The 20679-nt window shown below is 36.1% G+C and overlaps 1 protein-coding gene across 1 annotated transcript in view; it reads right to left on the bottom strand.

The window, feature by feature from the left end:
• Positions 1-17102, bottom strand: part of LOC126970956 (uncharacterized) — a 70859-nt gene extending 53757 nt beyond the window's left edge. The window contains exon 1 of the mRNA XM_050817101.1: positions 16909-17102. The gene's annotated coding sequence lies outside the window, so the exon portion shown is untranslated. The remainder of the gene's footprint in view (positions 1-16908) is intronic.
• Positions 17103-20679: the final 3577 nt, after the last annotated feature.

Below are 20679 nucleotides of genomic sequence, written 5' to 3'. Positions count from 1 at the left end.
TTTAAATAAGCGATATTCCTATTTTGAATAAAAATATTTGAATTTGAATTCCTGAGTGCCCCGTATAAGTTCGTGTTCTCTTGCCCTTATTCTCACCGGCTCTAATATAATATAATGCTATATTATTATGTATCACCGTGTATACAATAACATCGTGTTCGTTACCTCCGTTCGTAACAAGTTAACAGAGAACCGTTTTATATCACGCCAAGTTGGAGATAAGCGAGGCCGCGTGTGTTTAACTTAGCTAGCTTGACACGAGATAATGTGTTTACCTTAACGCAAGTTTATATTGAGAATAGTGTTGCGCAGCTGTGTTAAATAATTTGCTGAGAGCTCATATAGAAATTACTAGACAATAAACTAGGACTAATTGAGCACAACTTTAAGAAACACGATGCGATACGACATGGGTACCTTAAAGGCCGGCAACCCTCCTTTGATTCCTCTGGTATTGCTAGAGGATGTGGGCGGCGGTGATCACTTAACACCAGGTGACCCGTACGCTCATTTGAAATACAAAAAAAAAAGAAAAAAATACATAAAAGCTTTATTTGACATTTACTTTCTATAGTAATATTGACACACTTTTCACACAAATTATCTTGCCCCAAGTTAAGCATATATAGCCTGTGTTATGGGTTACAAGACAATAATATATTTAATACAATATACTTACTTAAACGTACATAAATTCATATAAACATACATAAATACATTTAAACATCCATGACCGGGAAACAAACATCCATATTCATCATATAAATGCTTTCACCTACCGGGATTCGAACCCGGGACCTCTAGCTTTGTAGGTAGGATCGCTAAACACTCGGCTATACAGGTCGTCAAATAGTATAGCCGATTAAATAGGAGATAATTATAAATAGTTCTTGTCTGTTACTGCAAAGGCCACCTAGAATTATAGCCACCAATAATTTTAGCCACCTATAGTAGTAGGCTTAGCAATTTTGTAAAGATGGGCTGGGAGTTTCAATTCTTCTTTTTTATCAATTCTTCACCCCATGTTGTGCCCGTTTACGAACTGATGTGTTGCTTCATGATGTTTACCAAGTGTCATGTTATTTTCACTCCATAAGGTAATTAAATATATTTCTGTCCTATTCTGAATACACACTGCACAAAAGACTAAATAATAAAATGAATAAGATCCGGCTGCTGTGGTAAGTGTGAAAGAAACGTAGGAAACGCCGTTCAATTGTTAGTGTTTACCACATAGGTTGAACTGACATTATGTCTGTTTGTAGCTCAAGGAACGACAGTCTCAAGTGACCCTGCACTATGCATGTCATGTGTTATCCGCTGACAGCTGTCAGTTCCAACGGCCTCAACGCGGCCGCTACGCAGAGGCCGTCCTGTAAAGCCCACCAGTGCTCTGTGAACGGCTCGATCACCTGGTGTTGCATAGAGACGTCGCTTCATTGTGTGTGTTTCACCTGATGCCAGCTAGATTATGGATACTACGCGTGGTAAAAACAACGTGTAAACATTTTTGTGTCGGTCTCCAGCGCGCCGTAGCTAGTGAAATTATTGGGCAAGTAAGACTTAACACCTTATGTCTCAAAGTGACAAGCGCAATTGTGCCGCTCAGAATTTTTGAGGTTATTCAAGAATCCTGAGCGGCACTGCATTGTAATGGGCAGGGCGTATTAATTACCATCAGCTGAACAACGTGTTCATCCCTATTTTCATAAAAATATTGATAACACACCTTGTCGATTCTTAATAATAGAGGACCTATACGATTAAGGCTGAGATCTATAGACTTAGATCTTAGTACTTAGACTTAGCTCAGATGTTACTTAAGTAAAACTTAGCGAAGTGTAATAAAATGCGAACTTGACTTTTGTTTTCGACTGTCTTAGCTAAAGCTTAGCATAATTTCAGCTGTCAAATGACTATAAAAACGAAATCGATATAAACAGTATATCGTCCCCACCATCTGATTGTGTGGCGGTCCTCCACTGTGCGCTTTTCAAGGAGCTTTTTTCCTCATACTACAAAGCTGTGGAATGAGCTTCATTGTGCGGTGTTTCCGGGAGGATACGACATGGGTACCTTCAAAAGAAGCGCGTATACCTTCCTTAAAAGCCGGCAACGCTCCTGTAATTCCTCACGTGTTGCAAGAGAATGTGGGCGGCGGTGATCACTTAACACCAGGTGACCCGTACGCTCGTTTGTCCTCCTTTTTCCATAAAAAATACAAAGAGTAGGTATGTTTTACGTAAGTAAAGTCTGAGCAAAGTATAAGTAAGCTATATAAATCTCAAACTTAGTGTATAGATTCTTCAATGACCATTAATTCTAACTTTCAAGAGTCAACGACCCCGGAGTTCGGGCACCCCAACCCCAGTCCAACCCAGCAGGTGCTGGGTGCGGGGAGCGGGGGGTACCCCGGTTGTTGCAAATCGAGGTCAAACTGTCAACTAAGTCATGTATTTTACTCTAAGTTGGAAATATTAATTGTGTATCATAAATTACCGATTTATATAACCGTTTGCTGCACGTAAGTATTGAATAAATAAATGAATCTGAACAATTTGTTATGTTTTTAAAGTGATAACCCTCACTTCTGGGATTAATACACAAGTAAAATTTGAAAACAATATTTTATTTGGACCTGTGTATTAATCCCAGAAGTGAGAATTATCACTTTAAAAACATAACAAATTGTTTAGATTTACAAGAGCGACATCTCAAGTCAATTTCCTAATATGCAAATATTGGGGTTGAGCAGGTTATCAACTGTAAAGTAGATCCTGTATACGAAGCCACATCCTGAGAGTTGAACAATGCATACAGGATTTTATGAGGATACGTCACTCGAACGGTTAGCGCAGTTGGAAGAGCACTCCCACGGTCGCGAGAGGTCGTGGGTTCGAGTCTGCATCGTTCGTAAAATTTTGTTTTCAAATTTTATTTGTGTAAATAAATAAATATCCAGATAACATTATTTTTTAAAGAAAACAACCTTAACGTCTTCAAAAGAGGCAAGAGAGGCAACTTAGGTTACATGGGGCACACTAAAAGTTTTGCACTTCTAGCTAGTCGGAACTATTTGAATTTCGAATGTTATATTTTTTGAAAAGTTGCAACCTTCTAAGTAATATAAAGAAGCAACTGGCGGGAAATCATTTGTCATTTGTTTTTTATCACACAACAAAGTTCTACGTACGCAATGGAAATGGAATTAAGTCGAAAAGATTTTAGAGCGATGATTTTTATGATTTTAAAAGTTCTCTATCTCCGCAAGACTGTGCCGCTCATCCTCAAAATGCTTTTGGGAGAGAAGCACCTTGCTTGAACACCGTGAGGCGATGGTTTGCCGAATTAGAGAGAGGTCGGGTTTCTTTACATGACGAATTTCGTGAAGGGCGGTCTTCAACTGCCGTCAACGATAATAATGTGGCTACAGTTAAGCGGCTAAATGAAGAAAATTTTTACGCCCGCTGATTACCTGTGAGACAATTCGAGGACTATTGGGGATTGGTATGAGCCAAATTCAGAAAATTTTACACGATGAATAATTGAAAGTTCGGAAACTGACAGCGCAGCAGACGCAGGCTCTTGTGGAATGGTGCTCACAGATGCTAATGAAGTACGACCACCGACATGCTATTTATGACATTGTCACAGGAGACGAAACGTGGATTTATTGTTTTGAACCCGAAAAAATCAGCAATCTTGTGAATGGGTGTTTGAAAATGTGAACAGGCCAACAAAAGTGAGGCAGGCGAGAAACGTTGGTAAAAAAATAATCGCATTATTTTTCTCAGCTACGGGTCCCATCTGCACAATTCCACTTGAAGATCAAAAGAGTGTTAATGCCGAGTGGTATTCTACCATTTGTTTACCGCGCGAAAAGCCGCGTTCTCCTTCATCATGACAACTCTTCTTCACACACGGCCAACAAAACTAAGCCATTTTTAGCTTCCGAAAAAGTACAACTTGTCACCCATCCTGCACATAGCCCCGACCTAGCACCCTGTGATTTCTGTATTTTCCCCAAAATCAAAGATTTGATGAGAAGTTTCACTTTTACCAATTCCGAAGAGGCATTGATAGCGTTCAATCAGCACGTAGAAAACATGCCTACAGAACTGTGGTCCTCCTGTTTTAAAAAATGGTTCGATCGCATGAAAAAATGTTTAAAATGTGAAGGAGAGTATTTTGAAAAACAATAAACATAACATTTTGGTTATAACATGTTATTTTTTTAAATTACGCAAAACTTTTAGTGTGACCTACGTATTAGGGCTATGCGATCTAAATCGTATCGTATCTGTACCTGTACCTGTACTATTCTATATTCTTTACTCTAAGTTGGAAATATTAATTGTGCATCACGAAGTAGTGATATATATTACTGTTAAAATTATATAACTATTGAATTTTATTTCACACAGTTTTAATCGTGTAAATTGATTTATCTACACCCATGCTTTAAATCTTCTATTAAAGATTCTGAAAGAGTTTGCTTATTGCCAACATTAAAACACCCTCATCATCCAAACGAGTGTTGTAATGTTGTACTGAATTTCATAACAACATTCCTATGTTTTTTTTCAATCCCTTCATGCGCAAAGAGTTTCAACAGACAGCCACATTCTTATTGCTCGATGCGTGGTATCTGTATGAATTTAAAAAAAAAAACATTTTCGTTTACGCGCGTTCCACAGCGTCGTAAAAAAAGTAGGTTATTCGAATCCCCGCCATTTTGCTCCGATATTTTTATCGTTTTGTTTACAAAAAATGAGCGATTCATATTAAACGCTGCAAAAGGACATTATATTCGAGTGAATTTTAATTATTGCACTATACAAAATGTAAATTACTACTAAAATAAATAATTGTTTCAATACTTAGTTTATATGTATATAATCAGTAATGAATGATATTAGGTTACTACTAGGACTGGTGTTTTAGTGTTAACAGTAAGCTAACTGTTTCAGAATCTTTTAGAATATTCATATTCTGGGTGTAAATAAAGTCTTGTATGCAACTGTTGATAATTAGGTATTAAAACACTCATGTGAAACTATTATCACACTCGGCTTCGCCTCGTGAGATAAATCCACATTCGTGTTTTAATACCCCTTGTTGCACAACAGTTGCATAAATAACTATAACAGCTGTATTCCAAAAAATATTTATTCAATTAGGGTTCAAAATAACACTTATGAATGTTTAACTTTGAGAAATTTCACTACTTTACAAAGCTGAGCTTTGAATTCAAGTGGCAAAAAATTTATTGCCACTCTAAAAACGTCTACTTGAACAATAAGAGCCATATTTTCATACAAGTAGTTGAAAGCTCAAAGCCATTATCGTAGCTCATTGCCACACATATAATTTTCATAATCTTTTACGTTGTAATAGAATTTTTGTAAAAGATTATTTGTTTGAAAAGACTTTAAACATGTCGAGTCATATACGAAATTGATCCTATTTTTTAACCGACTTCAAAAAAAGAGGAGGTTCTCAATTCATCGGTATGTTTTTTTATGTTTGTTACCTCAATACTTTCGACTGGGTGAAACCGAATTTGATAATTCTTTTTTTATTTGAACGCTGGTGCTTCCCGTATGATCCCATTGTATTTGGTCCCAATCTGATAATGGCATCCATGAGAAAACCATAAAAGTCTTAAATTTGCTATACATACGTATAGCAAAGTGGATGTTAAATTACGAGTAACTCAATATCGCGCCAACCGATTTCGATGATTCTTTTTTTATTGGAAGGATATACTTTAAAGATAGTTTGGTGAGAGTTTGGTTGGGTTCTGATTACGGAATCCATGACAAAGTAACGGAACTCTTTAATTCTAAGGAGCAAATTAACGATACTCGGCCGAATCTTTTTTATGGTATCCGGATATTTAAGTCATCTACCATTACATAGATATGGCCAAGTAATTGTCGTAGTCGAATATGATGATCAATGGGACTTCTTAACGACTTACATTATTTGTAATTTGTCCAGTGTACTTCAAATTCACAAAAATCATAAAATAAAAAAATTTGAACAAAAAAAAACAACCGACTTCAAAAACACTATATCAAAACAATGATTAATTAATCTAATTCTAGTTATCGTAACTAGTAATTTTTGGAGTCGGTGTCATCCAAGATAGGTTTGTAACTATATTTATTATTAGTTATAGGTGAGATGTGCTTGAGTTGTGAGGAGGCTCTCTAAAAAAATTTTTTTTTGAGATTTCTTAAAATGTACCGATCCGAATCGGTCCGAATTGTATTCAAAATCTAAGTTTGGTCAACCTTTCGAATGGCGTGAACAACGATACAATCGGTCGAGCCGTTCAAAGTTATAAGAGGTTTACATTAATCCACACACAAACACACACACTGTAAAGGCTACTGCAATAAATTAATTAAAAAAAAAACACACACACACAAACAAACATACATACATACAGAGTTACGGACACCATCGCGGGAATCAGCGAACCTTCCTTGGACCTTAAAACGTCGAGATCGATTTTGGAAATCGGCGTAAAACCAATAACTTCCTAATTTTTGAAATTTTTCAATTTTCTTAGCGGGAAGTTAAAAATGTATGTAAGTTGGAGTTGTTGCAACCCAAAAGGAATCACAAGAGCGTTGCCTCACGTTAGATATATACGATCGCGGAGACATTTCGGGAAACAGTGTTGCTGGAGATGAAAACTGTAGTGAGTGATGATGCGTCACAAGAACTAACAAAGCCTGGGATAATATAAAAAGCACAGCCACACCCGCTTCGCTAACCTAACAATGCAATGCATCCGCTAGCATTCAGTAAATCCAAACAGTGCCCAAACAAATTTATAAGCACGTTGCATTTAAAAGAATCAAACATATGCAAAGCAAAGTTTAATTAAATACCTATTGTTGAAAATTAAATAAAGCGGTTTATCTCTATAATAATTTTATTGTAAAACTTCTTTTGAATATTTGTACCAAGTGGTTGTGAAATAAGATCTTGTGTAGTAGGTATTTTAAGGGCGTAGTAACATTTTTTTATGAAAATAAGGGACGAGACGAGCAGGACGTTCGGCTGATAGTTATTATTACGCCCTGTACAATGCAGTGCTGCTCAAGATTATTGAAAAACCTAAAAATTCTCAGCGGCACTACAACTACGCTCGCCACCTTGAGACATAAGACGTTAAGTCTCATTTGCCCAGTAATTTCACTAGCTACGGTGCCCTTCAGACCGAAACACAGTAATGTTTACACATAACTTCTTACGGCAGAAATAGGCGCCGTTGTGGTACCCATAATCTAGCCGGCATCCGGTGCGAAGGAGCCGGCCACTGGTGAAACCTTGGTACATGGTTTAGTCCGTTTGGTTGGTTTGGTACTAAGTTTTTGAGGCAAAATAAACTATTTGTATTTATTTGAGTGCTATATATTATGATGGTTGATGAGTATACAATAGTATTGTGATACAAGGCTGGAAAATAGTTTAATGCAAACGAGCCGTTATTAACATCCCCGAGCCGAAGGCGAGGATTTTTAACGTTCGATACACAAATATAGCCTCTGAAAGCACGCCATGTTTAACAACTGTATTGAAAGAAACATTGCAAAGATCAACTGTCTCTATTGGGCTAGATTTTATTATGTCCTCTGATTTCTATACAACAGCCCAGTCTTAGCCTCGATTTCACCATTGAAATAGTACGTGATTAGAACACTTTGAACTAAGCTTACGCCTGCAAACGAGTTCACAGATTCAATTCTAATTTCACCAACGCAAGCTAAACGTAGTTATAGCCTTAACGCGTTTAAATGCTGACCGCCGAATTTTGGACGTTCAACTTATTTGATCGCGTTCAATAGCTGTCACTGTCGTTATTGTAATAGAAATATTGAAATTTAACAATTTTTTTATGAAAAATTAGAGATGAGATGAGCAGGACGTTCAGCTGATGGTAATTGAAACGCCCTGCCCATCAATGCAGTCCGCTCAGGATTCTTGAAAAACCCCAACTTCTGACAGACACTACAGTAGCGCTCGCCACCATGAGACATAAGATGTTAAGTCTCATTTGCCCAGTAAATTCACTAGCTACGGTGCCCTTCAGATCGAAACACAGTAATTTTTACTGCTTTACGGCAGAAATAGGTGCTGTTGTGGTACCCATAATCTAGCTGGTATCCTGTGCAAGGGAGCCTCCCACTGGTACATTTACTACTGTACTTTACTCTACATTTGAAACATTCTATTGTTTAGGACATGTAAACTCAGTTTAAAACAAGCTAAAAAGAAATCGCTTTGTATTTAGTCGAGATCAAGATTGGCATTTGAACTCCTTTACGTAAACCTGAGTTTTATTAAACTCAGTTTAAAGTGTCATTGGTGAAATCGGGGGCTTAGCATTTTAATGAGATTTGTAAAGGAACAAATGGTACTAACTTGTGACATATGAGCGCTGAGGAGGATATCCTCTTTAATAGTGTTAATCCTACATTAAGCAGCGCCTGACGATAGCGTTTACCGCAATTGCTTGGTTTTGCTGTTTGAAGTAATCTCTCATAGACGACCTATATAGCCGAGTGGTTAGCGACCCTACCTACTAAGCTAGAGGTCCCGGGTTGAAATCCCGGTAGGTTCAAACTTATTAAACGGTTTATATGGTGAATATAGATGTTTGTTTCATGCATGTTTATATGTATTTTTAAGTAAGTATTTCGTATTAAATATATCGTTGTCTTGTACCCATAGATAGTACAGGCTATGCCTAATTTGGGGCAAGATAATTTGTGTAATAGTGTATCAATATTATAATTATTATTGTGAAGTTTTGGTGTGGCATTTTCCGTCGCATAATGTACCCTATCTATACTAATATTAAAAAGGGTTAAAGTTTGCGTGTTTGTGAAGCTGTAGGGGGTAATCTCTGTACTTACTGAACCGATTTTGAAAATACTTTTCCCAATAGAATGCAACATTCTTAGATGATTTATACGTAGAGATAGAGTCTCTTGTTGTTAGACAACCGATAAAAACAGGCCAGGAATATTAGTTTAGTATGCGTGAGAAGCACAGCCACTTTTCTCCAAAACTATAGGTAAGAACTAGACTGTTGAAACTTGATAAGTAGATGTATTCTGTGAACCACATTAACATTTTCACACAAAAGTAGAAAAAAAACCATAATTTTTGGGGGTTCAAGTATACTTAGAACTGAAACTCAAAAAGTTTTTATCATCAAACCCATACGTGTGGGGTATATATGGATAGTCTTCAAAAATGATATTGAGGTTTCTGATATAATTTTTTTTCTAAACTAACTAACAAAGTAACAAAGTGGTAAAATGTGCCCCCCTGTAACTTCATTACCATGCAAACTTCCACCGAAAATTGGTTTGAACGAGATGTAGTAAGTAGTCTTTTTTAATACGTATAAATGATGAGAGCTCATTTGCACTGTATGATTTTGAGCAAAGATTTTTTGTCTTTTCCGTTTAAATAATTGAATATAATTTTCCTTTCTATATTACTTTTATATTATGTGACTTGCTGCTGTGGAACCCTTCATGGGCAAGTCCGCTCCGAGTGCAAGTGCACTTGGCCGCTTTTTGCTGCCTTACAACGGCAACGTCCGGGAAGAAGTTAGTACTCACGCACCTCACACGTTTGACGTTACGATGCGTTACTATGAAATTTAAATATGGTAGGCTGCGTGTATAAACCATTATATTAAATTAATGCAAACATAGTTTTTTTTTTATTATAGAGATAATGTAACAGCATCATTTAACAACAGCGCGTTTTACAACAAAATTTCTTGCCTCTCACAGCCCCTTCGTGGAATCAAATAGCTGCTGATTTTTCCCGATCCGATGGGACTTAAAAACATTCTAGGTTAGAGCACATTTAAAGGCCGGCAAGGCTAGGAGGTTGCCTCAACACTCCCCCCACTCTTCCCCGTTTGTCCTTTCATATAAAAAAATAATAATTACTGAAAATTATTATGGGTACCATAACGGCACCTATTTCTGCCGTGAAGCAATAATGTGTAACTGTGTTTCGGTCTGAAGGGCGCCGTAGCTAGTGAAATTACTGGGCAAATGAGATTTAACATCTTATGTCTCAAGGTGACGAGCGCAATTGTAGTTCCGCTCAGAATTTTTGGCTTTTTCAAGAATCCTGAGCGGCAATGCATTAAAATGGGTAGGGTGTATCAATTACCATCAGCTGAACGTCCTGCTCCTCTCGTCCCTTCTTTTCATAAAAAAGGACCTAATTTTAATTAACCTTCAACATACTTATACCTATGACACGAGGTTAGTGAGGTATCGGCACTTTGCCATTAACAACCTTCCTAACCACAATATTATTAATAATGTGTCAAGTTTTACACAAATAAGGAAAAGCTAAGTTAGTCAAAAAAGGTTTTTGTTAAGTTCATGATGCAGACCGTCAAGTGTCCTCAGTGAGTATTGGAGCGTGTCTCAAGTATTATAAAGCATGGCCACTTTTTGTTATCGAGTACAGTGTACAGACTAAGTTATTAACAGTATAAGTTATAACCAAATCGATAAATTGTTCTCTACCAGGCAGAGAGATGACTTTAATATCCAAACTAGTTTTTTCTGATCTGTGATAATAATAATAATAATATTGACACACTTTTTACACAAATTATCTTGCCCCGAGTTAAGCATATATAGCCTGTGTAATGGGTTACAAGACAATGATATATTTAATACAATATACTTACTTAAACATACATAAATTCATATAAACATACATAAATACATTTAAACATCCATGACTCGGAAACAAACATCCATATTCATCATATAAATGCTTGCACCTACCGGGATTCGAACCCGGGACCTCTAGCTTAGTAGGTAGGATCGCTAACCACTCGGCTATACAGGTCGTCAAATGGTGATACCAATATTACTTTGAACAAAAATGAAAATTTAACACATTTATCCTATCTATAGACTTTATTATCCATTTTGTTTTGTTATGTAATAAAGTGATTTTGAATTTGAATTTGTGTGGTGGTGGTTTCTTATCAATAGATTTATTCTATTCAATTATACTATTATTGTACTAGCTGACACGACATACATCTATATATATACATAAAAATGAATTGCTGTTCGTTAGTCTCGCTAAAACTCGAGAACGGCTGGACCGATTTGGCTAATTTTGGTCTAGAATCATTTGTAGTTCATCATTTTAGAAGTACAGGGAAGGTTTAAAAGGTGAATAAATATGAAAATGCCCGGAAATAAATAAAAACAACAAATTTGTTTTTCCTTTGATGTGTCCCCCGTCGAATTTATTGACGCAACGGTTTGACAGTTATGCTGTGAAACAATTTCAATACAACAGCAGGGTGCATTTTTAGGTAGCAATTCTTGATGTTATAATATATTATTGACAAATTTATAAAAATAACATTATTTTATTTATTATATACAGAGCAACGTCTGTCGGGTCAGCTAGCATATGATAAATAAACTACTTTTATTATTTCGTAGAATGTGTTCCCTGTTGTTATAATGAAATTGCTTCACAGCAGAACTGTCAAACGGTGCGTCAATAAATTCTCTTATAGAAAGTATGTCCAAACGAAACAAAAATAATCCGATTTCTCAAGTTGGACGAAACTGCACTCCATGAAGTGAACCCCATTAGAATCCGTTCATTAGTTTAGGATTTCACTGGCAACAAACATCAGGACACTGGATTTATATTAAGATATTCTATAAAAAATACAATTTTTGCATAAACTAAACCAATTTGTTTGAATAACTATAGTCCGAAATATATTTTTTTCTGACGATAAGGAACGAGACGAGGACGTTCAGCTGATTGATACGCAATTGATACGCCCTGCCCATTATAATGCAGTGCCGCTCAGGATTATTGAAAAACCGAAAAATTCTGAGCGGCACTACAATTGCACTCGTCACCTTGAAACATAAGATGTTAAGTTACATTAGACCTTCAGACCGAAACACAATAATGTTTACACATTACTGCGTCACAGCAGAAAAAGGCGCTGTTGTAGTATCCACAATCTAGCCTATCTAATCATAAGTCAGACTCTATTATCAGCAATACTCTTATGTAAATAAATAAATAAAAGGTATTTATTTCAGGCATAATAAAACCCATAGTTACAAAAAATTTTGGACACTGTAAAGGGGTGCCAAGTTAAAAGTAAAATTAGACTAACTAAAACTATATAAATTTTGTACAAATTTGTGCAGTCATTTTTTGTTCTTGTCCATGTGAACAGAGATCCAGCGCTTAAACACTGGATTCCTGATGTCGTCAGAGACAGCCACGAGTATTTATGGAGTATATATGGAGTGCTCTCTTGACGGTCACAAAGAAAGCCACCAGCACTCATTTGGCACATCCATAAAGCCGCTCTTCCTTTCAAGCTTCTCTCAGCAGTCTCCTCGAATGCCGCTTGCCTCTTATCATGAGCTGTTTGTCTTATCGCATGTTATAAACTCGCTAGCCACTTTAGCCACGTATTACCGATGAAGCTTTTTAAGTTTTGACCTTCTCTGTTAGGGTAAAATTACCTACTAGCTGACCCGGCAAACGTTGGTATGCCATATAAATTATTTTTAGAGTTAAACCGTTTCTTGGACATTGCAACATTACCTTATTTTTCTAAAATAAAATAATTGTTCTAATATAAACGTACTCCTTATAATATTAGCTACCTGCCAATAAAAGTCCCGTCAAAATCGGTCCAGCGGATCGATATATATCAGAGATTAGCCGGAACAAACAGAAAGACTGACAGTCAGATAATTTTTTAAAAAAATGTTATTTTGGTGTATCTACCTATATATATTCATACACATGTAGAAAAAAACGGTTATTTCAATATTACAAACAGACACCCCAATTTTATTTATATGTATAGGTTTACTCATGTGTCAATATATTAATGTGAGACGGAATATACTAGATGACCTGACAACCGGATCACATGTGAACAATTATGATTTGTCAATATGTGCATAATCTCCCTAGTATTCAAAATACTAGGGAGGTAATGCAAAACTGTCTGTTAACGACTTGTCAGTCAAAAAGGGTTACAGTAGTAATAGATTCGCTTTCCTTTTCCATTTTGTTGTATCTCTGTTAGACAGCTTGTAGAGTACATCTGTAGCGGTTTTTATCCGAAACATAAGAAGACAGTCGTTGTCTTCTTTGATGTTGCCAAGGCTTTTGACAAAGTCTGGCATGAAGGAGTTATAGAAAAACTATACGCTCTAGGCCTCCCGGTTCGATTAGTACGCATAGTGGCTTCATATCTTTATGACCGAACTTTTCGTTTCAGACACGAAGGTTTCCTGTCCCCTCCACGCCTTCTCACGGCTGGGGTTCCACAGGGCTCAGTGCTCTCACCGCTTCTATACATATAACATACAAACGAAATTCCCGACTTAGCCGATTAGTAGGCATATCAAGTTAATATTTTTTAAGGTAAAGTGTTTTATTATAATTATCAGATTCTAGATACGTTGCTTAAACATGTACACAAATTATATTACCAATAATATTTTGAAAAGCTACCCACAGTCAATATGATAAGTTCTCTTAAATATTTTCTAGGAAGTTAAATTTAAAGTTGAAATAACGCTTACAATTAATATAATAATAGATTATTATTATAAGTTTGTAAATAGTTATAAAAGTTTAATGAGAAGATTTCCTTATTGTTTATTTGAATATTTATATCTCAATAAACGATTGTAAAATGAACATTATGTTAAATTAGAATTTATATAATGTATTTATTTTTAAGTATTATAATGCAATAATCGTGAGTGTATATTGAATATATGTACGTCCGTTTAGGTGTTAAGTTTTGTATATATATTTGCATATTTATGTATATAAACTAGCAAATGAAATATCTTATTCAATCGTATAAAAGCGATAACTTATAAATGGCCTTCAGTACCATAAGATCTTAAGTTGCTAGCTGTATGTTTCCAAAGATTATGAAATAGAATAAATAATATAAATAACGCGAAAATGCTCCTTTTGGATCTCAAAACATATTACAGTAAACATAGTATAGTATGTCGGAGTTCAAATAATTGGATATTACCTACAGGTGGCTTAGTCCGAGACCAAGACTGTGTCATTAATCCTACTAATATTATAAATGTGAAAGTTTGTATGTCTGGATGTATGTTTGAACTTCATTAACGCAAAATCTACTGAATAGATTTTGATGAAACTTTACAATAATATAGCTTACACACCAGAATAACAAATAGGCTATAATTTATAAAACTATAGTGTGAAGTATACAAAATATAAAAGAAGTGTGATTGTTACTAATGAATACAACTAGCGCCATCTCTTATCAGCTAGCAAGGAAAATATGAATACAATTTATATGGCAAAACAACGTTTTGCCGGTCAGCTAGTTATATATATAAGTAAACCCGCGCCGCGTAGATTTCGCATGATTATGTATCATAAAAACGGTTAAGCCGCTTCTGGGATTAGTGTGCACAAACAAACAGTAAAAAACTTTTACATTAGTACCTACAGTATGCATAAATTGTTTTATTTGTAAAATGCATGTGTCTGTCTCCTTCATTTCAAATCCAAACCACTTTATTCATGTAAGTCAAGGAACTGACACTTACGAATGTCAAAAGTTTTCTTTTCTTTTTACTTTAATCACCACTTCGGGAAAGGTTGAGCTCTAAACAGAATAAGTGGCAAGAAACTTATTATCTACCACTCTTAAATCAAAATTTACAACGTCATCGTTTAACAAATAATTTTAATTTATATATATTACTAGCTGCCCCGACAGACGTTGTTCTGTTAATAATAAAAAAAATGCTTGCGGGCGGTATTTTTGTCAGATTCGTTCTTAGCCGAGCTCTACTCGACGAAAGGAATATACATATATACATACATACATATAATCAAGCCTCTTTCCCGTAGGGGTAGGCAGAGACCACTTCTTTCCACTTGCTACGATCCTTACATACTTGTTTCGCTTCGTCCACTTTCATTACTCCTTTCATACATGCTCTTCGGTTTAAGGTACTCTTGACCTGGCCTTTTTTCAAGACGTCCCTGATTTGATCTCGTAACGTCCACGTAGGTCTACCCCTTCCACCACTTTCATTCACACTGGCCTTATACACTTTCTTCGTCAATCGTTCTTCATTCATTTTCTCGACCATGTCCAAACCATCTCAGCAGCGAAAGGAATATTCCTACTAAATTTCAAGTCTCTACGCCTTATGGTTCCAGAGATATCATGATGGGTCAAAATATAGATGGAAATCTCTTATGTATATTTGAAATATTAAAAACCTTGCATATTATAAAGCAATTACCTTATCGTAACAATTAACTTAGTTATATTTAAAATATTCATCAAGGCTATAGAATGTCTTATCTGCAAGCAATCTTCTTAATTTTACTTTAAATTGATTCTTTTTTAACTAACATAGCATTACAATTTCAGTTTTCTTAATGAAAATAAGGGACGAGACGAGTAGGACGTTCAGCTGATGGTAATTGATACACTCAGGATTCTTGAAAAACCCAAAAATTCTGATCGGCACTACAATTGCGCTCGTCACCTTGAGACATAAGGTGTTAAGTCTCATTTGCCTAGTAATTTCACTAGCTACGGCGTCCTTCAGACCGAAACACAGTAATGTTTATACATTACTGCTTCACGGCAGAAATAGGCGCCGTTGTGGTACCCATAATCTAGCCGGCTTCCTGTGCAAAGGAGCCCACTGGTAAAGACATATTTTTTAATCATCGGTAAATTTAAATGATTTTGATAACTTGTATTATCGTTTATAATGATAAACTAAAAAAAAGGAATACAGATACCTGTCTAAATTTTTTTTATAATAAGGTTAGCATTTTTGTAAAAAAAACGCATTTTTACTATTATAAAGCTCTAAAACCATTCGGGAGTAGTTTCAATCTCTCTCATCTGATGTATTGAGACCCTCAATATCACCCTCGGAAAATCGCAAACGGAGACGTCTGCAATTTTTTCGAGCGATTGGCGAACTATGTACTTACCAGCCCTGCCTTTATATCTATTTACTTAGATATACGTCTAGATAGTGTTTTTTTGGAGAGGAGGAAAATACATTTACGCATTGAAGATCCCGAAATGGGGCCGATATGTCGGTCTTGGGTGTAAACACACCCTACCGACTAAAAACCTCGTCTGTGCTGATAGTCCTAAGGGCTTTTACAGCGAAGCCAAGCGTAGGTTAGTTCAGTAATGATAGAGTGTGACAGTTGTTAACACGTTGAAAATAGCAACGAACTGCTAACCTCTATTTTCACACTAAAACAAAAGGTACGTATCGCGAGTGTAAGACTTGAGAGTAGCTTGTTATTCATACTAAAGAAATAAACCTGGCCTGTTGTCATGCGTTGCCTACCAACAATATTAATAACATTTAGTTATACTCATAGTTATAATGTTTCATTATTATATGTAATAGTTATGTACACTTATCACTTCACATCAAGTAGGGTGACTTTGTTACCCGTTATATTAGTTGGACGGTTTGCAACATGTCGGTGTCGGAATTAATTAGTTAATAAAGAGCGGCGCTAAAATGGCGACAGTAAATAAACACAAGGGATATAAAAATACATACATTTCGGAACGACTTGTATAAAATAGAAGCCGCGCGCTGGCGTAAGCTCTGACACAAACTACGAGCCTCCTTGTGCGTACATAATTTGCTTGTTTGGAAATTTCAATGATTTACTTAATTTTTTTTTTGGTTAAGTAGCTCCGTGTGTTTATTTAATAATGCCATTTTAGCGCCACGCTATATGCATAGTAATATATAGAGTAGCACTTACAGACAAAGCACACAGGAGCGGTGGCTTCACTGAAGAAGCCGGAGAATAGAGTCGGGCACAGGTGGGGCGCGAGTGACAGCGGTGAATTACACGAAGTTACACGAACGTCGGCAAACTGTACTACACTACGATACGTGCGCCGCGCGTGAAAACTGCAATCACACTGCCGAGTGACGAGTACCGACTGCCGAGTGCGGAACATTCGCTGCGACTTGCAACCTTACCACAACACACCACGCCAAAGAATTCTACTAATATCTTCCCTTTCTTGGCGTTAATCGTTATGCCAACTTACGGCCGTTTTCAATAACGTATCTCTAGTTATGTTACGGATAGATTGTTATCATCGTTTAATGACAAGACTTATCTATCCATAGTTATGTCCAATATAGTTTGTTATTAGTTATAGCCCAATGCTATTGTTATTGAAAGTAAGCGTAAAAGGATAGATTTGTCTACCTCTAGTAAGATAAACTAAGGATAGACAGGTTATTAAAAACGGCCGTTAATGGCTGACAGGCAGTATTGAGAGTTGCGAATGCAACGGGCAATTACTAGTATATTATAATAAGTACAAGTAACCACGCACTGAACAGTGGCCGGTGGTGGTGACTAAAGCTTAAGGCGCGGACTGACTTGGATTGTAAACGCTACAACCACTAGTAAAATATTTGAGTTGATCATGTGGCTAAGCTGCAAATGGGCATTTATTTTACTGGTTTTCTTTTGTTTATTCAAAATATACATATTACATTGAATAATTGTTCGGTTTAAGTTTTAGATAAATACTAATTCTATTAAATTCTCTAAAAAAAAGAATGTTGTTATCGCTGAATATTCAGAGATTTTAAACTCCAAAGTTTATTTTTGGGAAGCAACTTCCAAATTTTTTATTGGACATTTCAAATTATATATAAATATTCTATTCAGTTCAAATTTTTCTTTAAGTCATTCATTTTGTAAAGTATTTTTTGCGTCGCAATATTTTCATTGCGTTATGTTGTAATCGACTCTCTAAGAATCCAATTTTTGTGAATATTGAGGTATGACCGCGCCTTAAGCTCTGTTCAAACTGAGGCGAATAACGCGCGAGACGTTTTAGAGCAATTCGCTCGCTCGCTTAGCCTCTCAAACTGACGTGACTTCCCGCGTGTCATTTTTGTATCTTCAGTGGAGAAACATCGTGCATTGTGAGATTAAACAATCCTGCCGGGCGTCCCGCTCTTGATTCGTTTCAACTTGAGCGACTACTCGCGTCAATTTGAACACGTCCATATACCTAAGTTAGCTGACACAATCGGCGGGAGCGACTTCCGTCCCCCGCGATAGTAGCCTCAGTTTGAACAGAGCTTAAAGTTAGCGACACCCGCGGCTTGGTGGTAACATTATGAGAATTATTCCAAAGTCATAACCATCCTTTAGGCTTGTTGAACTATGCTGTTCCCACATATTGTATTTTCTTTGATTAACGCGAGTGTTACTTATTTATTTAAATAAATTAGGTACTTTTTAGAGGCATAAAAGGCATTTATTTGACTTGATTCCTTTAGAATTTTTTTTTTGATGTCATCTCCAATATACTAGATACTACTATCGCTTAGAAATAAATGGCGCTCTGAGAGAGAAGAAGCGGCGCAAGAAACTCTCCCAGAATAATTTTTTTGCGCTCATTGTGGATTTGAAGGATTGAAACAAATTATGTAGCAGTTGTAAGTAACATTTTTCAATTAGATTTTAGGGTAAAAGTAAAACGCTTTCAAGGGAGACTGTCCCGCTGAAAATGTGACTGCTTAAAAAAGTTAATTAAATATAACTAATTAAATAATAAAAATAATTTTGGTACTTATGTTTTAATATTCAGACTATTCAGGTACACTAAAGTATTAATTGAGACATGAAAAAAAACCAGCGATGATTTAGGTCGAATATTCTCGAAAACCATTATTTACCCACAGGTTGTCAAGTTCAAATATTTTGATTAAAAAAAACTACTAATGGGTCATTATTTTGCGTATGCTAACTATACTGAAAACGGACAGTGCATTTATAAGCCGTTTCAAATTCCAAAAATATTTTTAACCAAAGTAGAATATGAAATCACTTATTGAACGACAAAACCACCTACCAGCCATTCAAAAATTTATGTCTCAGACCTGAGAAGAACGGGCGTTTCCTATCCTGACAGAGCATCGACATTGCGACTGGTTTCTAATGCGTTACTTCCATGCTGGAATTCGTGTTCAGAAATTACTCTTTTTGATGTTAAAAGTAGCTTTTACCCGCGACTTTGTCCATGGAATAGTTACTTTGAGCAGATTTTTTTATACTTTAGGATACTTTGCAAACAATAGATACACATACAAACTGCTCTTCCGCTGCTCGCGGCGATCTTGTACGATATACGATACGATACTTGTCACACATTGACAGTCTCTTTAATAGTATTTCCCTGCGAACTTTAATCTCCTTTTTCATTCCCATGTAGGTCAAAGTTTCAAAAATGCTCGAACAAATACTTATAAATTTCTCCTTGTCCTCAAGTGCCTAAATACGTTTATGGTGTCATTTTCTATAATGACGAACTTTCATACAAACTTCCATCCCCTATCTCAACCCCTCCATTTATTATTCGCAATAAAAAGTAGGCTATGTCCTTTTCCAAGCTCTAGTCTATTTCATCAAAATCGGTTTACTGGTTTAGGCCTGAAAACGTAACAAACAAACTTACATTTACAATATTAGTAAATCTTACTAATTTATAAATTTAGATTTAAGCCGAGTTTTACATGGTTCGTCATGCTCACTGAATGACATTGTATGCCGCGGCGTCGTGTACCTACCGGATCGTCTCCTTCCCTCAAATATGTGCGAAGGGAATGATGGCTGGTCCACGCATCAACTCGTGAACGGGTACTGCTTGTGCTACCAGGTCGACCGGTTATAGTTAATTAATCATTGTATTTGTTGGATGCTATATGTGACAGTAATCACGACTATCATGTTCACGAAGCATCCTTACACAAACAATGAATTCAAGCTCTGAAGGTTGATGCATTGCATCCAACACACGATAATTTATATTTATACAACATAATATTTATTACTTTTTAATACGACTCATATATTGGATGCAGCACGTTACAAACTAATTTGTTATGTATATTACAGCCATTGTTAAATACTCTATTTGATTGAAAAGAGTGGCCGTTTAGTTTCTTAAGTGATCTTCTCACGAGCTCAACTTTTTACGAACATAATATGGTAAATTCAGTAAAATAAAAGAAATATTTGTAGTGAGTTTCGGCCTAACTGAAATAAGTTTATTTGACTTTGAGTGATTTAAGTCAGTGACATTTGATAATCAAATAATTCAATATTTTTAAATTACGAATTTTCTAGCTGTCATTTGAAAAAAGTTTCACTCCGTAGTCTCCTCCAGTGGGAGGCTCCTTTGCACAGGATGCCGGCTATTATGGCTACCACAACGGCGCCTATTTCTGCCGTGAAGCAGTAATGTGTAAGCATTACTGTGTTTCGGTCTGAAGGGCGCCGTAGCTCATTTGCCCAGTAATTTCACTAATTACTGGACAATTGAGACTTAACATCTTATGTTTCAAGGTGACGAGCGCAGTTGTAGTGCCGCTCAGAATTTTTGGGGTTTTTCAAGAATCCTGAGCGGCACTGCATTATAATGGGTAGGGCGTATCAATTACTGAACATTCTGCTCGTCTCGTCCCTTACTTTCATAAAAAAAAACGTAGAAGAACGTTC

The sequence above is a fragment of the Leptidea sinapis genome, chromosome 22 (genome assembly GCF_905404315.1).
Source record: "Leptidea sinapis chromosome 22, ilLepSina1.1, whole genome shotgun sequence".
Lineage (NCBI taxonomy): Eukaryota > Metazoa > Arthropoda > Insecta > Lepidoptera > Pieridae > Leptidea > Leptidea sinapis.
Note: the sequence above shows the minus strand (reverse complement) of the source record. Positions and strands in the feature narration are given on the sequence as shown.